A 20965-nucleotide genomic window follows, 5' to 3' on the forward strand; every position below is an offset into this window, starting at 1 on the left:
TTTATAAGTTTTGTGGGGGGGGGGGGGGAGGGGAATACAAGCAAATGTGTAGATCTATCATTGTGTGTATGCCTTGTATGATTTCTATGCTTATATGTGTGTTTTTGTATGATTATGATGTTGGATCTAGTCATAAGCCCCTAAAAATCGAGATATACTTTATGTTAAATGATACTAGCATCAATTATATTTCTACATACAAAGTATTCCAAGAAAAATAGCTAAGTGGCTTAATAACATCTTCTTTGGGCTAAAAACTCATTTTTGGACACAAAATGTTAAAAATATAAAGTTAAAGGGCCCAAAATGACATATTACGAATTCTGATGGGTGAGATGAGTCAAAACAGTTTCAATAATGTATTTTCTGGAAATATACCCTTTTGGAGGATTAAAAATATAAATTTCAAGCTTAATGGGCTAAAAATGACATTTTCGGCCCAATAGGGCCCAATATGCGAAATTTTCCAATTTGAGGGGCTGAAACTGTGTTTTTCTGTAAAACAGTGGACTATTAGTGTTCTAAGTCCTTTTCAAAGGTTAAAAATGCTTTTCATAATTAAAAAGGACCAAAGTTGCAAAATTTTTCCAATTTGGGCCAAAAGTGTAAAAATTGCGAAAAAGAGAGGTTACAGCCGAGAAAACTGTATTTTGAGGGACTAAAACTGTTTTCAACTAAAAATGTGCTGAAAAATATCAATTTCAATAAGTTTTGGTGTTAGAATGCCAAGAAAAATGGTTTAAGGACTAAACCGGAAATTAATTTATTCAAAGGGTTGAAAAAGTAAATTTACAAAGTAAAGAGGGGCTGTAAACAGAAAAATTTCAATGTTAATTCAATACATCCGTTGTGATCAAATATTGACACTGCGACTACCGACGAATTACAGTACACAACAACACCAAAAATCGTTATCAAACGAATTGATTCGGTCTCGAATCAATAACAAATCCGAAACTACTAACACGACGACAACTCGATTCATACACGGAAAATTTGGGAATTCAATACACACGTGAGAGTGCATAGACGTCGATACACCATCTTTGGGCCCAAAAGTGTAAAATCTTGCTTGTTGGGCCTAGCTAGCCCAATGACCTGATCTTTAGGCCCGAAGACATCAACCTTACGAGTTGTTGGGTCTTACATGATCCAACACAGCGTAAAAGGGCTTTCAATGGCAAACGTGCTGCTGGTCCCCAAGGGTCCTTCGGTACTGCTAGCGAAGTCGAGATTTCTCCAATGTGAGTTGGGCTAAGGGCCCTTCGCATTCACTATAGCCTTGAACGACGTAGGGAATTACCGGGGGCTTCGCACCTTCTTTTTCCTCTCGGTCGTGGGGCTACATGAGTCCGGGGGGTTGGGTTATGTGAATAAGTGCGAGCGACGCCTAAGGGATCGTTTGTACGGTTGTCAACTGGTCGTTTTCATTAACATACGTTACAACAATTCACAACCCACTGTTTATCCAACGTCTCCGGAGCTCAACGAATACACCTGTCGTAACGAAATAACAACACATAAACTAATTAAAGTAAAGTGATAGGAAAATGTCGGGTTTTCCTAGGGTTTTCAATTAATACACTTTTGAACTACATACCGAGTTTTACAAATCGTATTCTTACATTTATAGAAACAAACAAGCATACTTGTGGATCTTCACACTTTTTATACTAAGTTCTTTTCAGAAAATATCGGATTTTCTGGTGGTTTTCAAACAATACAAAACATTGGATTTCAAACATTACTTATGAACTCACCAACATTTCATATGTTGACGTTTTTCAAAATACTTGTATTCTCAGGTAACAGATAAAGTGAAGAAAAAATTGTACTCTATGATGTTTTGCTGTTGTTTAATTAACAATGAACAATTTATTTTTGGGCATGTAATATTTTGAGACAATGTAATGGATGTAAACACTATCAGTTGTAATATTCAAATGTTGGTGATGAATGATGTTATGTTTCATGTATATTCATTGTGATGGTATTCAATTGAGTCACAACAGCCCCCGGACGTTTCCGCCGTCTGGTTCGGGGGTGTGACAGGTTGGTATCAGAGCATTGTTTATAGTGAACCATACATTGATATGCAACTATAAACCAAAAGAGGGACTAACATAACTCTGAATAAAACAAGTAAAATACAATGATAAAACACCTTTGCTTGCATTAGGGATAAGGAGCATAACGTCGAACCAAACAAAATAATGCTAGTATCTCGGTTAATTCAGGACTGTTCTTAGTGGTACAAAGGAATGGATGTAGCCTGATCAACTACATTCTCTCCAAAGTATAACTAACACACGTTCTGATGAGATCGGGATAGCTAGGGAACCTAAAACTATACCCCTTTATCACCAAAAATAGAACGCTTGCTTAGTCTGTACAATAGTTGTAGCATCCTAGGAATAATGTTAGCATATTTACATACTCGTGCAGACAACACGGCTGGTTTTCATCACCCTGGAGACCCTTATTTCCCTAATCAGGGGAATAACGGATGGATAGAGGAAGAGCCTGAGGAAGACCCCGAAGTGGAATCCGACGGGGAACCGGAGGCTGGAGACGAAGGCGAGCCTTCCGAACCCGAAGAGGACGAAGAGAACTTCGAAGAGGAACCCGATGACAGTGAAGGGGGTGATTCGGACGCAGAGTCCGAAGTCATCAATCCCCCTTACCCGATCAGGGTGCCTGCTTACCGTGTGGGCCCCACTGGTCCTACCCCTCCCTGGGGTATTGATCTGTGGAGATGGAGCAGACAACAGGGACAACGACCCCCGTTTGGCATGTCACGCGAGTTCTTTGGCCTGAGGGACGAAGGACCGGCCGACCGAGCCCTACCGGTCATGGTAAGATGCTTACGGAACACCGGCGATCTTGCTCAGGGCACTGCTGATCAGGTACTCCAGCTGTGGACTAGGGTCGAGCGTGCGGAACAGGAGACACGTGACGTCCTTCGGGAGTTTCACATGAGGCAGGTAAGGTGGGAGTCTCGACTTCAGGACGCAGAACGAATGGTGGCTCGTGTTCAGGGAGCATCCACATCCTCGGCACCACCTCCGGACGCAGATCGTCATGGTTAGGGATAGATTTATCTTAGTAGGTCGTTAGGAACTATACTATGTACCTCCGACTCTATGTTTAAGTGACTACAATACTCATAGAGCCATTATGCTGTCAAACTAGTGTCACTCATGTATGCTCTTACAAGCAAATTTTTCATATATCAAATGCGGATAATATTAGTAAACTTTTACGTGCCTTGTTATAATATTACAAATTGCTATGTGTTGAGAAATCTATGATTGTATGTTGGATGATAGGAATGTTTTAGTACGTACATTGCACCTAGTCAGTAGGGTTACAACCTTCCAGAAACCCCAAACACTCAACATCTTTCCGTTTCATGACAGAAAGATGCCTCGCCGACCTACTCGCGGAAACCCTGGACCAACCCCACCCGAAGTTGACTCCACTGCATTCCAGGCAGCCGTGTCTGCTGCGGTCACCGCAGCTATGGCACAACTCCACCAAGGGAATAACGGAGGAGGCAACAGGCAAGGGGCAGGGAGTTCGAACAACGGGATGAATCAAGGACCTACCAAAACATGTACCTACAAGGACTTCACGAACGCCAAACCACAAACTTTTAACGACACTGGAGGAGTGATCACCCTGAAGCGATGGATTGAGAAGGTGGAATCGGTATTCGAGATATGCGATTGTCCTGAGCAGATGAAAGTGAAGTTCGCGGCCTGCACTTTTGTCGATCAAGCGCTCACCTGGTGGAATGGACATGTGGAAGCCATGACACTCCCGGTAGCCAACTCCATGCCATGGTCGAAGATGAAGGAAATGTTGATGGCTGAATACTGTCCGCGCGACGAGATACAGAAAATGGAGCAGGAACTGTGGAACCTCACTGTGCAGAATGCGAATATCGATGCCTACATATCGAGATTTAGCGAACTATCCCTGTTGTGCCCGGGTATGATCACCTCGGAAGGAAAGAAGATTGAGCGATTCATCTGGGGACTAACATCACCAATCCAAGGAAACATGATAGCTGCAAACCCGGAAACATTCGACAGTGCGAAGAGATTGGCGAAGAAGTTGTATGACCATAACACCAAAAAGGGTGAGAAGCCAGCGGAGATTGAGGGAAAAAAGGAAGGTGATGGCAAGAAAGGGAAGAACAACAAGAGGAAGGGACGTCAGGGCCCCGAAACCTCTAAAAAGCAGCAGACAGTGGCGGTTAATGCTGCCACTGCACCGGTTCCAGCCACACCACATGCTCCAGCCTCAGCTACTTCAAATGCTTCAAAACCTTATTCCGGTAATCTTCCCAAGTGCAACAAGTGCGGTTTCCATCACCATGGAGAATACAAGGAGTTTCAGTGCACCAGTTGCAATCGAAGGGGACACACTGCAAGGTACTGCAGGACTTACCCTCCCCAGAACCAAAATCAGGGAAACAACAACAACAACCATCGCAACAACAACAACATCAATACCGGCGGCAATAATGCAGGGCCTAGCCACACCTGCTTCGGGTGTGGGAGGACTGGGCACTTCCGCCGAGACTGCCCTAACAACAACAATCCCGGGAACGGAGGAACAGGAAGGATGCTGACCATGGGTCAAGGAGAGGCGGTTCAGGACCCTGCAGTTGTGACCGGTACGTTTCTCCTAAATCACACTTATGCATGCATCCTATTTGACACCGGAGCGGAGCGAAGTTTCGTAAGCAATAAGTTTAAACATTTATTAAAACAACCAACCCAGAAGCTAAATGAAACCTTTACGGTGGAAATGGCCAATGGGAAAATCGAATCTACCAGGGAAATCTACATCGGATGTACCCTAACCCTCAATCAACACGTCTTTCAAATAGACTTGATGCCTGTATCAATTAGGAGTTTCGATGTGATTATTGGCATGGACTGGTTAAGCCCCCACCATGCTAAAATTATGTGTCACGAGAAGGCCGTTCGCCTTCACCTTCCCAATCACGAAACCCTAGTAATTTACGGAGACAAACCTAGCATGAACCTTCGCCTCATCTCGTGCATCAAGGCACAAAAACATCTATGAAAGAACAACTTGGCGTTCCTGGCTCACATAGTTGATAAGACCAAGGAAGAGGTTAACGTTCAAGACATTCCCGTAGCATGTGAGTTCCCAGACGTGTTTCCTGAAGATCTTCCAGGAGTACCCCCGGAGAGACAAGTGGAGTTTCGAATTGACCTCGTTCCAGGAGCAACTCCTCTCGCTAAATCACCCTATCGGCTAGCTCCTGCTGAAATGCAGGAATTGTCCAGCCAACTCAGTGAACTCTTGGACAAGGGATTCATCCGCCCTAGTTACTCGCCATGGGGAGCTCCAGTCCTTTTTGTCAAAAAGAAGGACGGATCTTTTAGAATGTGCATCGATTACAAAGAGTTAAATAAACTCACTGTTAAAAATCGCTACCCACTTCCGCGAATCGATGATCTATTTGACCAGCTCCAAGGAGCTAGTTATTTTTCTAAAATAGATCTACGGTCCGGATACCATCAACTCAAAGTCCGGGAAGAGGATATTCCAAAAACCGCTTTCCGAACTCGCTACGGACATTACGAATTTGTCGTAATTCCCTTCGGTCTGACAAATGCCCCTGCAGCATTTATGGACCTAATGAATCGAATCTGTCGACCATTCCTCGACAACTTTGTCATTGTTTTCATCGATGACATCCTCGTCTATTCTCGAAGCAAAGAAGAGCATGGCCAACATCTCCGACAAGTCCTAGAAACTCTGCGATCGGAAAAGCTATACGCCAAACTCTCCAAGTGTGAGTTCTGGCTCCGGAGTGTGAACTTCCTAGGTCATGTAGTCAGCCAAGATGGAATCCATGTGGATCCTTCTAAGGTCAAAGTTGTTGAAGGATGGGCAATCCCGACAACACCTACGGAAATCCGTCAGTTCTTGGGTCTAGCAGGCTACTATAAAAGATTCATTCAAAACTTCTCTAAGATCGCCAAGCCACTTACCTCGCTTACACAAAAGGGCGTACCATTCAAATGGACGGACAAACAAGAAACCGCATTCTGAACCCTGAAACAAGCTCTCTTTAGCGCCCCGGTACTATCGCTACCGGAGGGAACGAAAGATTTCGTGGTCTACTGTGACGCGTCAAATCAGGGCTTAGGTTGCGTTCTCATGCAGCGTGGAAGGGTGATAGCTTACGCATCTCGCCAACTAAAGACGCACGAAGTAAATTATACGACCCATGACCTGGAATTGGGAGCCGTGGTCTTCGCTTTGAAAATTTGGAGGCACTACCTGTATGGTACGAAGTGCACCATCTTCACGGACCACAAGAGTCTCCAGCACATCTTGAACCAGAAAGAGTTGAACATGAGGCAACGAAGATGGGTTGAATTATTAAACGATTACGAGTGTGAGATCAAGTACCACCCAGGCAAGGCCAACGTGGTAGCCGACACATTAAGTCGGAAGGAGCTCTCAAATCGTCGTACGAAAACTCTCTCTATAACCATCCAATCTCACTTAGCAACTAAAATTGCGGTAGCCCAGTCGGAGGCAATGAAAGCGGAAAACAGGACAAGCGAAGTGTTGCGCGGGATGGAGAAGAACCTAGAGGCAAAGGAGAATGGAGTATACTACTTCATGAACCGTATTTGGGTCCCTAAAATCGGAGGATTTAGGGAGGTAGTTATGAAGGAAGCCCACAGGACGCGATACTCCATTCATCCTGGTTCAGACAAGATGTATTTGGATATTAAACAACACTATTGGTGGCCTAACATGAAGGCGGAAATTGCTACCTATGTTAGTAAGTGCCTTACGTGTGCCAAGGTAAAGGTGGAATACCAGAAGCCCTCAGGGTTATTACAGCAACCGGTAATTCCTGAGTGGAAATGGGAGGGGATTTCTATGGATTTCGTGACCAAGCTACCCAAGACGTCGGATGGACTAGACACCATATGGGTAATAATCGACCGACTGACGAAATTTGCCCATTTCCTGCCAATCAAAGAATCCTACAAAATGGAGAGGTTGACGCGTTTATACGTTCGAGAAATCGTGAGACTCCATGGAGTGCCAATATCTATTATCTCGGATAGGGACAGTAGGTTCACTTCACGTTTTTGGCAATCACTCCATAAGGCAATGGGAACTCATCTCGACATGAGCACCGCTTATCATCCGCAAACGGATGGTCAAAGCGAACGAACCATTCAAACGCTCGAAGACATGCTCCGCGCATGCGTGATAGACTTTGGGAAGTCTTGGGATACCCACCTACCTTTAATCGAATTCTCGTATAACAATAGTTATCATTCGAGCATCAAGGTGGCTCCTTTCGAAGCACTGTACGGGCGTAAGTGTAGATCACCGTTATGTTGGGCTGATGTAGGTGATACTCAACTAGCAAAAACACATGCGTCGGACAAGTCGCTAACGGGACCGGAGATCATTCGCGAAACCACGGAAAAGATCGTCCAAATCAGGGCTCGATTACAAGCATCGTGCGACCAACAAAAGAGCTACGCCAATAAACGGCGAAAGCCCTTAGAATTTCAAACCGGTGATCGAGTACTATTGAAAGTCTCACCCTGGAAAGGGGTTATTCGTTTCGGAAAACGGGGAAAACTGAACCCACGATACATCGGGCCTTTCGAGATCGTCGCCCGAATAGGTCCAGTGGCGTATAAGCTGCAGCTACCCGCAGAGCTAAGCAGTGTTCACCCCGTGTTCCATGTCTCTAATCTAAAGAAATGCCTATCAGATGAAACACTCGTCATTCCCCTTGACGAAATCGAAATCAACGAGAATCTCCTGTTCGTGGAAGAACCGATTGAAATCATGGACAGGGAGGTGAAGCGTACTAAGCAAAGCCGCATCCCAATCGTGAAGGTACGGTGGAACGCGAAGCGTGGGCCAGTATTCACATGGGAACGCGAAGACCAACTGAAGCATAAGTACCCTCACCTATTCTAGTATTCTCAAATCTAGCTTTCAAACAGAATTTCGGGACGAAATTCCCTCTAACGGGGGGATGATGTCACAACTAGAAATTTTGTGTCTTGTAATCACTACATTCAAGTAAAATGTAGAATCCAAAAACTTAAAAGCATGTATGATACTTACTCTATGACAACAAAATTTCAATCAAATACACCATACAAATACTACTAATAGTCAATAAGCAATTGGAAACCCTAGAAGTTCTTGTTTAGGTCCATTTTGGACTAGGACTTCCTTATTGGACCCATCGGGCCAACAAGCCTCCAATTTGACTATCATGGGATTAGAACCTTTAAATGGGCTCTAATTGGACCCACGTTTATTTATTTCAACATTTTGGGCCATATTGGGCCTAGAATGAAATAAATTAATAATTATGAACCATGAATAACCTAAACTAGCCCAACAAAGTGTAAAAATCATATTATATTTTATTTTGGTCAAAAATCATCCAACTTAACTTCTATATGGGCTTAGGGGCAATAAAGCCCAAAAACCCTTTTTCCTTCCAAATTCTCGGCCCACGGCCCAAATCCAAGAAGAAAAGAGGGGGGGGTTGACTTCTTCATGCCACCTCACTTTTGTATGGGGGATATCCAAGTCTTTACACCTAAAACATCCATTCAAGTCTCATTTCTCCATGCAAATCACTCTCTTCTTCTCTCCCTCTCTCACTCTCGGCCGATTACACACAAACACAATTCTCTCACAACTCTCTCTCAAGAAAAACTCCCTCCACTCTTCATCAAGATCTCGAAACTTAGAAGGTTTTCAAGGGGATATTTCCACCAATTCTTCATCTAAGGTAAGATTATGCTTGGATCTATGATCTAGATTCTTTGTTTTATCAAAAATCTCTTCCTAATCCATGCAAAAATCATGATCTTGCATCCTAGAATCACCTCAAGGCCGAGATCTTCATCATAGTGTGCTAGGGCCGAAAATCACCTCAAACTTCTTCCAATCCTCTCCAAAACCGAAACCACACCCAAGGTGAGCATCATACCCCCTTATTTTCGGTTTTTATAAGTTTTGTGGGGGGGGGGGGGGGAATACAAGCAAATGTGTAGATCTATCATTGTGTGTATGCCTTGTATGATTTCTATGCTTATATGTGTGTTTTTGTGTGATTATGATGTTGGATCTAGTCATAAGCCCCTAAAAATCGAGATATACTTTATGTTAAATGATACTAGCATCAATTATATTTCTACATACAAATTATTCCAAGAAAAATAGCTAAGTGGCTTAATAACATCTTATTTGGGCTAAAAACTCATTATTGGACACAAAATGTTAAAAATATAAAGTTAAAGGGCCCAAAATGACATATTATGAATTCTGATGGGTGAGATGAGTCAAAACAGTTTCAATAATGTATTTTCTGGAAATATACCCTTTTGGAGGATTAAAAATATAAATTTCAAGCTTAATGGGCTAAAAATGACATTTTCGGCCCAATAGGGCCCAATATGCGAAATTTTCCAATTTGAGGGGCTGAAACTGTGTTTTTCTGTAAAACAGTGGACTATTAGTGTTCTAAGTCCTTTTCAAAGGTTAAAAATGCTTTTCATAATTAAAAAGGACCAAAGTTGCAAAAATTTTCCAATTTGGGCCAAAAGTGTAAAAATTGCGAAAAAGAGAGGTTACAGCCGAGAAAACTGTATTTTGAGGGACTAAAACTGTTTTCAACTAAAAATGTGCTGAAAAATATCAATTTCAATAAGTTTTGGTGTTAGAATGCCAAGAAAAATGGTTTAAGGACTAAACCGGAAATTAATTTATTCAAAGGGTTGAAAAAGTAAATTTACAAAGTAAAGAGGGGCTGTAAACAGAAAAATTTCAATGTTAATTCAATACATCCGTTGTGATCAAATATTGACACTGCGACTACCAACGAATTACAATACACAACAACACCAAAAATCGTTATCAAACGAATTGATTCGGTCTCGAATCAATAACAAATCCGAAACTACTAACACGACGACAACTCGATTCATACACGGAAAATTTGGGAATTCAATACACACGTGAGAGTGCATAGACGTCGATACACCATCTTTGGGCCCAAAAGTGTAAAATCTTGCTTGTTGGGCCTAGCTAGCCCAATGACCTGATCTTTAGGCCCGAAGACATCAACCTTACGAGTTGTTGGGTCTTACATGATCCAACATAGCGTAAAAGGGCTTTCAATGGCAAACGTGCTGCTGGTCCCCAAGGGTCCTTCGGTACTGCTAGCGAAGTCGAGATTTCTCCAATATGAGTTGGGCTAAGGGCCCTTCGCATTCACTATAGCCTTGAACGACGTAGGGAATTACCGGGGGCTTCGCACCTTCTTTTTCCTCTTGGTCGTGGGGCTACATGAGTCCGGGGGGTTGGGTTATGTGAATAAGTGCGAGCGACGCCTAAGGGATCGTTTGTACGGTTGTCAACTGGTCGTTTTCATTAACGTACGTTACAACAATTCACAACCCACTGTTTATCCAACGTCTCCGGAGCTCAACGAATACACCTGTCGTAACGAAATAACAACACATAAACTAATTAAAGTAAAGTGATAGGAAAACGTCGGGTTTTCCTAGGGCTTTCAATTAATACACTTTTGAACTACATACCGAGTTTTACAAATCGTATTCTTACATTTATAGAAACAAACAAGCATACTTGTGGATCCTCACACTTTTTATACTAAGTTCTTTTCAGAAAATATCGGATTTTCTGGTGGTTTTCAAACAATACAAAACATTGGATTTCAAACATTACTTATGAACTCACCAACATTTCATATGTTGACGTTTTTCAAAATACTTGTATTCTCAGGTAACAGATAAAGTGAAGAAAGAATTGTACTCTATGATGTTTTGCTGTTGTTTAATTAACAATGAACAATTTATTTTTGGGCATGTAATATTTTGAGACAATGTAATGCATGTAAACACTATCAGTTGTAATATTCAAATGATGGTAAGGAATGATGTTATGTTTCATGTATATTCATTGTGATGGTATTCAATTGAGTCACAACAGCCCCCGGACGTTTCCGCCGTCTGCTTCGGGGGTGTGACATTAAAGCTGGTGAGATCATAAGTATTTTAGTGTCTTAATTTGTATGTATATGAAATGTAAGTATTTGTATGTATATGAACTGTAAGTATTTGTATATATATGAACTGTAAGTATGAAAACGTTTTGAACATCCAAGAAAACCATATGTTTCCTACTAAAAGTATCCTTCTACCAAGGCATCTAGTATCTGTGTGTGTGTCTCTTGTAAGAGTGTGTATTTTCCCAAATCCGACTATCATTATTCAAAATATAGCTTCAACATTACCGTGCATCGTGTGAATGTTCACAAAGTGAATGTAATGGGAAAATGAAATAGTACTATGGTGTAGTATCAAATAACTACAACCGTACTAACTACCTTGAACGTATTGTAATCTCGTAAGTACTGTAGTATTTGTAATAAGTGACTACTTTTGTACTAATATTTCCTTATTTGAGGGATAAGGCATAATGTGATGGCTAGATCCCAGGCTAGACGCTCCCCTGTCAAAGAGATTTTGGGACCCATACACGACCCCTACATATTTGCAATCCGTGAACATCCACATTACTATGATCATGTATACCCAATATAACTATCACAATGCGTTGCAATTCATTGGTATAGTTAGATCCTGAAATCGTTCCATGCTATAGCACCTAGTTATGTCTGTCCTATTATCGTATATGTAAATGCACTCATGTAAACGTATCTATGTAAACGTACTCATGTAAGCATAATCATGTAATAGTATAGTAGTGTATTGTAATGTTCTTCGTGTGCCAGCTGTATCGTGTGTTCTCTCTCTATCTAGCATGTATAGTAATGTATTGTGTGTGCTAGCTGTAATGTGTGTTCTCTCTCTATCTAGCATGTATAGACTCATGAATGAACTAACTCGTGGTATGATTCCGCATTCTAGTAAACGTATTAGTATCTTCCTAAACTACGCATATGGTAGCTTACTAGTAATATAACTGGTACGTATGAACATGGAAGTATACCCTTGCTACCCAAGGGTATGGAACTGACTGGAAGAACCTTTATGACTATATATGTACACATGGTACATAACTAATATTTAAACGACCTTCGGACGGATACCCGATACCTTACCAGACCACATCCCAACGGGGAAAGGGAAATAAAGCGGCTAGCCTTCCTAAGTCCTTCAAACATTTCTTATATAACTATACACATAGGCATGCAATTGACAATATAAAAGCATAAAATAAGTTTTATAACACATTTGAACATGATTACTATCTAAAAAAAGGTCGACTTGATGTCAGCCTATAAAACAGGTTGAAAGTATTTTTTTTTTGATAAAACAGTTTAAGTATAAAGAAAGATTTGTTTGAAACACAATTGTAAATGAGTTTGAAATGAAACATATAGTGTATAATGAACAGTTTAATAAGGAGTTTTAAACATATAAAACATTTATGAAAATCATTTGAAGAAAACTGTTTGGTAAAACAGCTAAAGAGTAGTAAATCATTTGAATGCTGCTTATTAATCACATGTGATTGAAGTATAACTAGCATGATTCTACTTGTATCCCCCCATAAAAACATTTAAAAAATTTAAAACATTGATTAAGGGGTATGAACTCACCTGTAGCAAGTGGTTGGGATGAACGGACTGAAATAGGATGCTAGGTGTCAAGTGAAGACTTGTACACACTCTATGATCCTAGATAACATATAATATCACATATGTGTACCCAATTAGTCTCTAAACAACTAATAAACAAAGGTAAGACATCCTAGGGCATGATAAACACTTTGCATAAGTGTTATAAGTCTCAAGGATTGTATCTAAGTATTGTAGGGAAAGGCTAGTGTGTTTGGGGTTCAAGGAAAACTCCATGAGGGAGTTTACGGTTTTGTGGTCATAACCAAGAGGGTTTACGGTCGTAAGCTCACCCTCTTTGTGACCATTTGTTTTTTGAAGCCTTCTAAGTCAATCCAAGCATTCCTACTTCATGTTTAAGCCTTAGGAAGTGTTTTGTGGCATCAATACACTCCTAAATGGAGTTTACGGTCCATTGACCATTTCTCCATGATTTTACTACCGTAAACTCTTATGGAACATGGTTTTATGATGTTTACAAGTCCTAAACACTTCAAGGTAATAGCCTAGGTTAGATTCTAGGAAAAAAAAGGAAGGAGTATGCAACATTTATACACTCTTTTGGGTGTTTACGGTTTTGGGAGATCCCCAAACCGTAAACACATATAAATGAGTGATTCTTGTGCTTTTTGTGTGCTAAACTCATCAAGGAAGGATTTAGACAAGTCCCTAAGGCATTATGAAGCATCTAGGCACCCTAAGGCACCCTTTGGCACCTTACTTGGTGTTTACGGTTTTAGGAGCCTCCCAAAACCGTGAACACCTTGTTCTTGGTGTTCTTGGGACATTTCCTTGATGTAATATTGTGTAACAAAGCTTGTAAGACTCTAGGATAGAATCACTTACAAGTTAGAAGCTCGAAAAGGTGCTAAGGGCCCAATAACACTAGTGTGTGTTCTTGGTGTTTTGGAAATCTAGTCAAAACACATAAATAGATGGATGAAAAGATGTATAATCACTAGATTAAGTGGTATACTAACTTGAAAGGGCTAGAAACACTTACTAGATTGAAGTTATTGAATAAAAACTTGGATGATACTTGAGAGAGTTTTGGAGTTTACTCTTGAGATTGCAAGAAAGAAATAAGGCACTTTGGGGAGTAAACTCATGCTTAAGTCATGAGTTTACGGTTTTGGAGAAATTTTTGGCCCAAACATAAAAGTTTGGCCGTGAATTTCTTAACTACGTGATACTTGCGGTTTTGAAATTTCAAGACCCAAGACAACATTTTCTTTCACCCGTTCGTTTAAAGATTAATTACTAAAATAATCAAATGAACTTTAAATTTTCTAAAAACAAATAAAAGTGAACTTGACTTATAATTTGAAATGATTGACTCTAGGGTTTTACCGAATGAATATTTCGGGTTGTCACAAAGATAATTTGATCATGAATGCCAAGTCCTTGCTACATTCATAGAATCAAAAGACAAATCTTTTCAAAATATTTAGTCTATGGTATTATAATTGAAATTGTTTATAATATGATTCATGAGATAGTTCTGACTTATTTAAATATGGAGCATTCTAACATGTTAAAGGAAAGTCATGAAATCTATGAAGCTAGTATATTAGCAATAGTTCAAAATTGATTCGAAGATTTGAATAAAGTGTATTATTGTGAATATCTGTTGATGTTAGTTCAACTAATGGATCGTTCAGATTGACCATAATAAGTACTGAGTCAAATACATCCAAATGTTTGGGTGAAATGTATATGTGGAATCATAGTCTTGGATACATAAATGCAAAATGCATTACCAAATATCTAGTTGGATCGGATTTTGGATATCATTTGGCATCGAGTCTTATGATAAATGCAAATCTTGTTTACCAAGATTGATGATGAATGCGTCACTGGGTGATGTGAGTATCTGTTGGAATTAGTTCACACTAATGGACTGTTCATATTAACCACAATACATAGTGAGACCAACTTTGTATGAATGTGAGTCTGGAACCTGTCAGGTGTTCAGAGCTCTCATATAGCAAAGTTAAGAATCAATTGGGCAATACATCGAGACACTCATAGTGAGAATCTCAGTCCAAACTTTATCGATCATCTAAGTGATCATGAAAGAGTTTCATGATCTATCTCCGCCCAAAACACTGCCACTAGGAAGTGTTAGTTGGATAGAGAAACAAGTCGTTCATTGATTTTGCACTAGATGAGTCGCACTGTGTTTGCTAACAATTCGTGGATTGTACCATGAATAGTGTTACAAGAAGTCCTTTGGTCTTGTGCCAACTAAGTAGGTTCCTGAAACACTCTATGATATGTGAAGTGTGATTCTATCCTCACTGCCATATATGTAAGTCTACGATTATGAGGCTTACGCTTGTCGTGAAGCACTCGATAATCTAGGACTTTGATTAAAGATGTGTTATCTCGTTGGAGAGCCCATCAAGCATTTTGGATAATTGTTTAACAACCTTCTGAGAACAAAGTGTATGTTGCTCAAAGGGTAGTCTTCCAAGAGAGGGAGTTGATTTCCAAAAGGTCTACTGGGAACCACATTGATCTTGATAAGATTCAAGATTCGACCAAAAAAGAGCCTAAAGCTGGACATAGCCTTCAATTTGGAATTGAAAGAGCTATTAAGGAAACTGACATATTTCCATTTTTCCTTATAGATCTGATAGAAGACGTCATGCACCTAATTATATAAGAGTTTATATTACTAAGGTATTTGAGTCACTGGTAGATAGCAATCAGAGTGTACCAACTATTGGAAGCTATGGTAGGCCCTAAAGGCTTCAACATAGAAGGAGGAAATGGAAAGTGAGATTCAATCCATGTATGTTGTAATTTGGTAAACCTAGCACTTGACGTTAACCCTTGGGTGCAAGTGGATCTTCAAGCAGAGACAATCATGGATATGAACAAACACATAATTAAACCAAGATAGGTTTTGAAGGATGGTAAGCTTAATAAGTTCATTTATGGACCGAAATAAGCATCTCACAAGTGGGATCATTATTTCAATGAGAAAGTTCAAGGAGTTTGAATTTCGAGAAATAAAGATAAGCCATATATATATATATATATATATATATATATATATATATATATATATATATATATATATATATATATATATATATCAAAGCTAGTGGGAGCAATTGGAATCTTTGTTTCATTGAGAAAAGTTCAAGGAGTTTGAATTTCGAGAAACACAGATAAGCCATATATATGTCAGTGCTAGTGGGAGCACTTTAGTCGTCCGTGTATTGTACATAGATAATGTACGATTCATAAGAAACTATATTCTAACTTAGCAAGTGTAAAAGCTTGGCTTGGTATGAGAATCGTTTCACTATGATATACATGGGAGATACAAAACACGTACATAATAAGGATCTATGGAGATAGATCAAAGTGATTCAATGGATTAAGCCAAAGTACATGGAATGTTGAGGAAACTCGATATGCAGAACTCAAAAAGGAGTTTAGGCTGGCATGACATCGAAGAATGCTATTGTTCTAGTTCTACTATTGAGCTAAATCAAATGAGTCGTGTCCCACATGCTTCTGCTATGGGATCGATCATAAATGCCATGACATGTACTAGATCTAATGACTCGTATGCCTTGAGTATGACAAGTTTGATTAGATCAATTTGGAAAGAATCAATGAATCAAGATCAAGAACATTCTTAAGTGTCCTTGGAGGACACAAGAGATGATCTTGATAGTATAGGAGAGATCATTGTAAGAGTTACATTGATGCTAAGTTCCATGCTAATCAAGGCAATTCCATTCGCAGTCAGAATTCGTGCTTTTCTGAAGTTTTAGCTTGGAAGAGTACCACGTATTACACCATAGTGGATTTTTCATACTTAGAGTATGTTGCGGTTGGTTAAATTGCAAAGAAGACAATGTGGCTGAAAGAGATTCATTAGTGACATCTTTGTTGAAATTCAATCATTGATGGTCCTCATAAAGTTTCTTGTGACTTTGGGTGAACTTACCTCAAGTATGGATCCCAAGTCATACAAGCTCACATTACACATACTCAGTAAGTACCAACAGATTTGATAGTGAGTCAAATGTGAAGACGTCATAGTCAATATGTCATATCGAAATATAATCTTGTCGATCCATTCCTAAGCCAATGTCATTGACCAAGTCTGATAGTCAGACAAAGTCTAGAGGCATTAGATTTGCAAATGAATTGGCTTAAACACTCTTAGTTTGGTTTGTTTTAAAACCCGAGAACTTTAAACAGTATAAGTCTTAATTTGATTTGGTGATTATTAAGTGGTGATCTTAATATATGATGGATTTCGGTCATTTCAATCAGCCTATCACTGTGTTCTCACTTTTGCATGTTTGGAACCCACTTCCCGAGTATTAATTTACTCAAACGTCCACAGTCGGTCATACTCTTGGAAGAAAGTAGTGATTCAAGACTGTCGTGAGTATTAGTGGATTGTCTATATTGATTGGACATAGCATAGAAGATTGCGCTAACACTCATGAGTGCTTAATAGAGATTTAAGTATTGGACCAACCCACGCTTAGAGATTACTTCATGGATTCAGTCATGAGTAATTCTAAGACGATAATATCTTCTATTCTTCAAACCTAGATACATTTGGGGTTTTTCTCTATGATTCTGTTATGCACTGGTCTACTCCAAGGCTAATTGGGACTAGTAGTTATAAAGGGTATGTCCATGTGTGACATGATGAAATAGACAAAAACTATGTAGTCAAAGTTTATTCGTTCCTTCCGACTTAATAGGAGAAGCGATATCTATGGGCCCCTCGATGATTTGGTGCTGACATCTAAAGTACTTGGCCGAGCCCTGACTTGAATTGATGTGTTCAATTTAGTATTCAGATGCAGTCGTCGCAAAACTATATCGGGAAACATAATCTTGAATTCTTGAGATTGACCATTATCCATGTCTCGAATTCATAGAGATATCATAAAACGAAGGGATATTTGATCACTTATCTAAGGGCTGAATCTTGATTAGATCAAGAGTTCGGTAGCTTCATTGGATGGCTAAATCTCTGTTGATTATTGGAGAAATATTAGTCCTCATATAGTTGATGACTTGTCCAAGTGGGAGACTATTGGAATAGTGTCCAAGGTCATTAACTATTGGTAATATTTCTAATAATAGCAGGGTCCTTTTGGGTTGCCCTCAAGACCCAAATTGAGTAGAATAAAAAAAGGAGAAATTAGTTAATTAATTATTATGGTTAATAACTAATTAGAAACTAATTGGAAATATATTTTGGGAATTAATTAACAGTTTAATTAATTAAAGGGTTGAATGTTCATTAATCGATAGTTGGTTAATCAGGAATGTTCTAGAACCCTTATGGAATTAGGGTTGGATGTAAATCACCCCATCCCACATGGGAAAGGAGTGAAATTTCGTGGTTAGGCCTCCATCCCATATGGGAAGGAGTACTAAACCCTAGGAGGCATCCAAGGCTATAAATAGAGCCTTAGGGATTTCATTCCTCCTTGCATCCTGGCTTGAAGTTTTGCCAACCCTTCTTCCTCCCCCTCTTAGGGATGATTTCTAACCCCTTTGGGTTTGTGAAATTGACCCTTCTCCTAGTTATTTTTATTCTACTCTTTGGTGTCATTGGGTGTGATACCATTAGAGGGATTCTGGTTTGGGTCCTTTCATCCAAGCAACTTCATGGAGGTTCAAGATCTTAAGCATGGATATCAAGGGATACATAAGAGGTATGTTTTCTTACTTATGTTTTAGTTTTCCAGGGTTGATGTAATTAGCATGAAGCCATAGATCCATAGGATGCATGTACACTTAGGTATATCGTTGTTTCGATTTTTCCACCGCCTAGTTTTATAGTGTATTTGATGCATAGAAAACCCAACATTGGTACCAGAGCCATTGGTTCATGGTTACCTTCACCCTACATCCATGTTTTCTGAAAATATTGTTTTGGAACTGATTGATGAAAGTTTAATTGGAAAATTCGTAATGTGATGAAACCCTAATCTGGGTTCACGACGTGGACCAGTAGTTCACGACGTGAACTCAGTAGATCAAGATTATCGAATTTTAATCTTGCTTATTTTCGAATTCAAGCTTTATCTTGCATGGATAAATACCTAATTGGATTAAATCTGGAAAAATTAAATATTATTTAAATGTGTTTATTTAAATTTGAATATTTATGGATAAATATTATTTAATCATATTTTAAATTTGAATATTTATTATTATTTAACGGTTTTAAATATTTTAATATTATTTGTAATAGAGATTTATAAATTTGAATATTGCCCCCTCGTGATTTATTAATTGTTAGCTTGTTCAACTCCCGGTAGTCAATACACATCCAAGGTGAGCTACTCGGTCGGATAAATCCATTGTCTAACAGCTCTTGCAGCTATGTAGACAACTCCTGTATCTCTGGTGGGGCTAATCGATATGGTGTCTGGCTATTGGGGCTGCACCAGGAACCATATTGGTCCAGAACTCCACCTGCCTCTCCGGAGGCACCCCAAGTAAATCCTCCATAAACACGTCCGGGTACTCTCGAATAACTGGCACTCCATCAACCGTTGCTCTATTGTCACACCCGCTAAAGCAGAAACACAAGGCGTGGTAGTATAAAGGGTTTCATAGCAAAAGTTAAAAGACAACACCATCCATAGTATTAAAAAATCATTACAATTTTACAATGGGTTGGAAAAACTTTTAAAAGAAATTACAATGTAAATTGAAATACAACACATGCGAATGCTCTTAAAAGTGATGTGTCCCTAAGTGCCACTTACTCGATGATTCCTGAAAAAGCATGTAAAACCAGCGTCAACTATAAAAATAGTTGGTGAGTACTCACAGATTAAAAATAATATAAGTTTCATGAATCAAAATCAAAGTTTTGATAGAGTTTTCCATAAATAAAAATATATTGCAAAAATGAGTAAATAAGTTGGTATAAACAAAGTTTGTTGCCATCGTGAGAAATAAAGTTATATACACTCTTACTACTCAAGGGTGTGGGAAACTAAATGAAAGGTGTAAACTATAACATCAATACATATATAAGAATATAAGTGTATATGCATAGTTTAGTTCAAGAATATAAAATGGTTTTGTAAGACATGCAATGGTTTTGAACACATAAAAGTGACTTGATGTCATTTTGATAAACATTTCAAAAGTAATACATTTGATAACAAAGTATTTTAAAGATAGAAAACCATTTCATGCATCACATTTTGTAGTATGTGAAATCTGTTAAATGACAAACACAGTTATAAAATACATATCAATGATTTAATAACATGTTTGTTTCTACTTGTATTCCCCCCTTTTTTAAAGCATTTAAAATCATTTAAAACATTGATTAGGGGTATGAACTCACCTGTAGTTGGTAGTTTAGATGAACTGGATGGTGTAGGATTGTTAGGTGTCAAGTGAGGACTTGTACACACACTACGATCCTAATGAACATATAATCACACATATATGCACTCAATTAGACTTAAATTACTAATTGATAATGTTAAGACATCCTAGAACATAATAAAAACTATATATAAGTGCTTTAAGACATCACACATGGAGTTTATGGTTGTAAACTCTTGAGTTTACGGCCGTAAACTCCCAACCATGGGTGTATTGTGTGTTTTAAAGTTCCAAATGATTCCTAGAATTATTCCAGCTTGGTGGTTAAATTCATGGAAGGGTTTAAGGCCTAGAAACACTCCTTAGAGGAGTTTACGGCCCTAAGGCCATTTCCTTTGGAGTTTACGGTTGTAAACTCTCTTGGAATGGTGTTCTTGTTGTTTTCAAGCCTCATGCATAAGTGGTATAAGTTCTAGGCTTTTAATCCAAACATATGAAGACTCTTGACACACTTTGGTGCCCCTTTAATGAGTTTACGGCCCATGAACCATGTCATGGCCGTAAACTCACTTTGTAAGGTGATTTTGTTGTGTTTAAGGCCCTTGATTTAATGGGAACAAGTCTAGGTAAAAGTCTAAGGCCTTAGGTGCCTTAAAAGCACCATTTTGAGCATGAACTTTGGAGTTTACGGCCTAAGATACTCTTGGGCCGTGAACTCCCAAACTTGGGTGATCCTTGCTTGATTTTGATGTCCCCAATACACTCCTATACAAGTCCAAGGCAGTAGTATATCACGGGGGACAGTCTAGGCTCGGTTTCGGGAGTTTACCGCCCAAGAACACCTTGGGGAGTAAACTCCTAAATCTAATGACTTAGCTATGTAATCTATGT

Source organism: Lactuca serriola, chromosome 6 (genome assembly GCF_051521515.1).
Source record: "Lactuca serriola cultivar US96UC23 chromosome 6, Lser_US96UC23_V15, whole genome shotgun sequence".
NCBI lineage: Eukaryota > Viridiplantae > Streptophyta > Magnoliopsida > Asterales > Asteraceae > Lactuca > Lactuca serriola.